The following is a 5,124-nucleotide window of genomic DNA, read 5'->3' on the forward strand; positions in this document are numbered from 1 at the left end:
TGGCTTATACTTAGTAAGTTAAAATTGAAAATTTCAACTAACAGAACTTTTCTAATAATAAAATCGGAGCTGAGTTCGATATTACCTCTTCCGATTACTTTAAGTCCGAGTGGGAGAAGGCTGAGCTGGCTGCTTACCACTTACGAGACGGGGCAGAGATCTGGTTAGCTGATTATGTAGCAAAGATGTTATATATACGAGATTTAGGGAGGCACCCGAGTGGTACTTTTCCGGCGATATGACACGTGCAGGATTTTCTCGTCTTCGCGAATAACTACTCGGCAAGGAATTTAACACGCGCCTCGTCCCCGTTACCGCTGGTATCTCAGAGTATCAGTAGTTTGCTTGTCGGTCGGGGCATCTTCATCAAGATTTCTAGTTCGTACTTCATCATTCACCGAGACACCGGATAGAGCTCATGATCGAGTACCACTAGAGTAAATGCCGATAAGAAGAGCAGTGCGCGGCGCACGCATCGGCGGAGCATTGACGACTGGTTTCGACGGGTGGTCTACTGGGTCATCCGACCGACGCCATCGCCCGACCGGCGTTCCGCAGCAGGCGGACAAGTTAACAGCCGGTGACTCTTATCGCTTTACGCGATCCCGAGATCACATCACCTGCGCATGAGACATCCACAGGATATTGTATTGTTATTGCACACCGCACTAACGGCACTATGACAAAGGCTCAACATGTAGCGTCCGAGTTTCGCTAGGACAGAGCGAGTTTGAGATCGACTCAGGACCGAAGCCAATCTTCAGATCGTTAGAGAGCTCCCCTGCGCAGCACACATAGCATACATGCAGAGCATTCCGACCTTGTGGAGAACCCGGTATTCACTTAGTGTTCTCTATTTTGTCAAGAAGAAGGATGGTACTCGAGGTTGTGCATCGATTATAGGCGAAATCAATGAGTGACTATCGAAATAAGTACCCTTGCCACGGATTGAGGATTTATTTGATCCAGAGATACATCGCTGTATTCCAAGATTGACAGTTCATGGATATCATCACCGAGAGTCGAGATTCCGATATTAAGATGGCCGCACATTCATGGTATACATACATAGTTTTGGTAATGCCATTTGGGCTTACCAATGCTCTCGAGATGGTTTGATAGACCGTATCTTTGGAGTATTTAGATGTTGTGATTGTGTTTATCGATGACATATCGATCTATTCACGCTCCGAGGAGGAACATGCGCGACCCCTACGATAGTCTCGAGACTCTTTTCGACATCATCTGAGCAAGTTCAAGTTAAATGTGCATTTTAGCTATCCTCGTGGTTTTCGGGACATGTGGTGTCTAGAGGTATTTATAGATCCTCGAAGATCGAGGCTATCACTAGTCGGGACCAAAGTGTCATCCAGAGATCCGTAGTTTCTTGGGCTTACTGGATATTACCGATGATTCGGTTCATTGCTATGCCATTGACACGTCGACTAGGAAAGGCGTGAAGTTCACGTGGTCGAGGTGAGACCTTCAGGACTAGGAGTCAAGCGGAGATTAGTATCAGCACAGCTTTGGTTTTACCTTCGGTGATGACGGATCTACTACACGTGCGTATCTCTTGGCTTGGTGGGCTTGGCCGTTCTTGGTAGGGTAGTCTCCATGCTTCTCGTCGCTTGGAGCATGAGAGGAACTACCCAGATACATAGAGCTAGCCGCTATTATCTTTGCTTCAAGATTGGCGACATCATCTTTATGGTATTACTTTTGAGATTCTTACCGATCATAAGAGTCTCAAATATATTTTCACCCGAAGGAATCTCCAACAGAGGAGATGGATGGAGTTCTGAAGGATTATGATTGTACTATTAGCTACCATCCAGTAAAGCTAATGGTGACGAGACTTAGGAGAAAGTCCAGAGACTTTAGTGTCACCGAGTATTCGCCTGGACTTGATTCGGATGGATTCTTGGGCCTGAGGCCCAGGTATTCTTGTTACCATGGTTGCTCGGATCGATGATGAGGATTCAAGAGGCCCGGCCGGAGATCCAATTCGATTACATTTGAAGATAGCTACAAGATAGCACGAGTTTACACGAGATGATGGGGATTGTTTATTTCGAGGTAGATTATGTACCGTCTCACCCGATATGGAGGAGTTACTCCGGAGGCTCATCGCTCTAGATTTGCTATCCACCCGGGACCCGTATGTATCTGATTTGAGGTTACTTTATGTGTCAGAAGTCGACAACTTTTGCTAGGTTTTATATTGTCAGACAGTGAAGGCCGAGCACCAGACCGGACGGAGGATTATTCCTAAGTGGAAGTGGGAGCATATTACTATGGATTTCGTGGTAGGATTGCTTAGGACTCGACGAGGTTACGATGCGTTGGGTAATCGCCGTTAACCAAATCCGACATTTTATAGCGATCCGGAGACCGATTCTCTGGATCGATTAGCGCAGTTATCATCGAGAGATTATCGATTGCGGAGTTCTTAGTTGAGTATTATATCGAGATAGAGACCCATGATTCACGTCCGCCGATCTGGCGCAGCAGCCTTCGGCGCACCGCATTCAAGATGCATTCCATCCGGCAGATGACAGCGGCGAGCGGACCATTAGACTTTGGAGGACTTGTGAGGTCTTGTGTCATGGACTGGGGCGATTGGGAGGACCACCGCCATTAGTGGAGTTCGCCAACAACAAATATCATTCGGCTATCCATGGCATCGGGCGTTGATGGTAGGCCTTACCGACACCCATCCTCCGGGAAGAGGTGGGAGGCTCAATTAGTAGGACCTCGAGAGCTCGCTGCAATGGTGGTTCGCACTATCGCATCGGAGGATGTCGAGGCCGTGACCGTCCGAAGAGTTATCGCCGAGAGACGAGACCCCAGAGTTCTCTATCGGTGATCACGTATTTTCTTAGAGTTTCACCCAAAAGGGGTGAAGAGATTTGTTCTCCGAGGTAAGCTAGCTCCCCGATATATTGGACCATTCCGATCTTGGAGAGGATTGGAGCGATAGCTGCATCGCTACCACCATCTTTTGGCATTCACGATGTATTCCATGTATCTATCTTGAGGAGATCGTCCGATCCGACATGTTCTGCCGATATATTCCTATTCACCGATGTTACTTACGAGGAGGTTCCCGGATTCGGACCATAGAGAGCGGAATTATGAAGACAAGGCGGTCCGTTAAAGTCTACGGCAAGATCATTCGATCGAGGGCTACTTGGGAGGCTACGCCGGAGGATACGATCAGATCCTCCATCTTTTACTTGAGGTATGTGGGTTGGAGTTTCTTTCAGCATTTATACTGCTTGGTTATATTATAGTGTTTGTTGTTGGTTATAGCAAATTTGGGGACAAAATTTTATTAGTAGGAGGATGTGAGATCTTGGAAAATTTAATTAATAGGGTTATTTGGAAAATAGCCTTATAGAATTTTTGAATTTTTAGAAATTTTCTGAAATTTTTGAGGGATCAATTTCAGGTTCGAATTAAGCCTGTTTGGGATACTCGTTTAATTAAGGAAATGTTTTATTTATAAAACCTTTTCCCTTTCATTTTCTTTCCCCAAACGGCGTTTGAGCATTTCCCCGAACCCGAGCCTTCTCCCCTCTCTGCCCCGATCCCCTTTGCTCACGCTGCCTCTCTCTCTCTCGCGGACGAATCGGAGGCGACGGGAGCGGAGCTTCTCCTTTGGCGATCATCCTCGTTCACCGGAGCTTGCTGGAGCACGGCGGAGCCTAGATCTTCTTCGACCGAGGGGTTCTGTCCGGTGAGTTCTGCGGCCGAGTGTCGACAGCGAGCGGCTAGGGCACGACAGGTGCTCGATCCGTGTCTTCTCTAGCCTATCGATCCTTCATTTCTTCTCCACGAGCTGCACACAGAGCAATCGGCGTCTCCTCAGCCGGATCGGGTTGTGCGACGTCGTCCAGAGGTGATCGATAAAGGTAAGAGTTGTCGGGCATTTCATAGATTCAAGGTTTTTTGTTCGATTGGGTTCTGTTCCTCATTGATTCTTCTATTCTGGTTAGGGAAAGGTATCAGATCAATTGTGCCGGATTTTTCTTGATTAGACCTTGGATCTTCACTTCTTTGATACGGATTGAGCACGGGATTAGAGGGGTTAAGGTAAGATGAGTTTTCTTGAATTAGGTTGTTGTTGGAAAACTTGATTGATCAATGATCTTCAATCTCAATCTGATCAAGGAATTTTGGCTTGATTCATTGTTGATCCAGCATGGAAAACTCCTCTCACAGAGCTCTGTGGTGTTCTTGATCAAGCAACTCACCTTTGTTTCAACAGAACCTCCTTCCAGCTGCTGAGAATCAAGGTAAGGAGTAAAGTAATTGTTTCATGTATTGATAAAGTTGAGCAGAGGTTTGATTTGAGGTAAGGTGTAGGAATTAGGGATTTTGATACTTGTTGTGTTGATGAATTAGGTATGTATTGAATTCGGAATGAATTGGATTGGTACATGATTAGTTGATATATGATGTAGATGATTAGTTAATTGATCTTAGTTGTAGATCATGTTTCGAAGTTGAATATTAGTTTGATGATCTTGTTCTAAATGGATTAGGTTAAGTGTGATTGATTAGTTATTTATGTGGTTGGATTGGAGGTTATAATTGGTTAGTTGATTGTGATTAGATATAATTGTTTGAATTAATCTAATGGGGTAATTAGGGTTAGGGTAATTAACCCTAATTGACCGTTAGATTTAAATTGGTAAGTTGAGATTGTGGATTAGGGTTTTACCCTAATTTAGTGTTAGAGATTTTATTTAGCTATTCATGTGGATTTAGCTAAATAAAATATATATGTTGTTTGACGCAGGAGTCTGATTTGAGACAGGCGTCTCGACGTTGACTTCGGATTTGGATTGTACCTTCTATTTGAGGCGGGTACCCTTTGACTTATCTTTTGATACTGTCTTATGATATGTATAGTATTATATAATTACTAGTGATGAGTAGATTTCTTCCACTGGTCTTATTAGTTTACATCTTATGCTTAAATACATTAATTACTTTGCTTTAGGATTGAATAATATTTGCCATGTATATATATGTGTTCATAGAGATGCATGTCTAGTGTTCTACTCTTGGATTCATGATACTTACATCGTTGTTATATGTGATGTCTTTTGGGTTTTT

At 44.4% G+C, this 5,124-nt stretch overlaps 1 long non-coding RNA gene across 1 annotated transcript; it reads left to right on the forward strand.

Annotated features, from left to right (window-relative positions):
* The first annotated feature begins 3,538 nt into the window (after window positions 1–3,538).
* LOC121973398 lies at window positions 3,539–4,865 on the forward strand. The gene is made up of 4 exons (XR_006109576.1): window positions 3,539–3,914; window positions 3,999–4,095; window positions 4,204–4,298; window positions 4,805–4,865. It is a non-coding gene; the product is annotated as an uncharacterized LOC121973398 (long non-coding RNA).
* Window positions 4,866–5,124: the final 259 nt, after the last annotated feature.

The sequence above is a fragment of the Zingiber officinale genome, chromosome 4A, assembly GCF_018446385.1.
Source record: "Zingiber officinale cultivar Zhangliang chromosome 4A, Zo_v1.1, whole genome shotgun sequence".
In the NCBI taxonomy this organism is placed as follows: domain Eukaryota; kingdom Viridiplantae; phylum Streptophyta; class Magnoliopsida; order Zingiberales; family Zingiberaceae; genus Zingiber; species Zingiber officinale.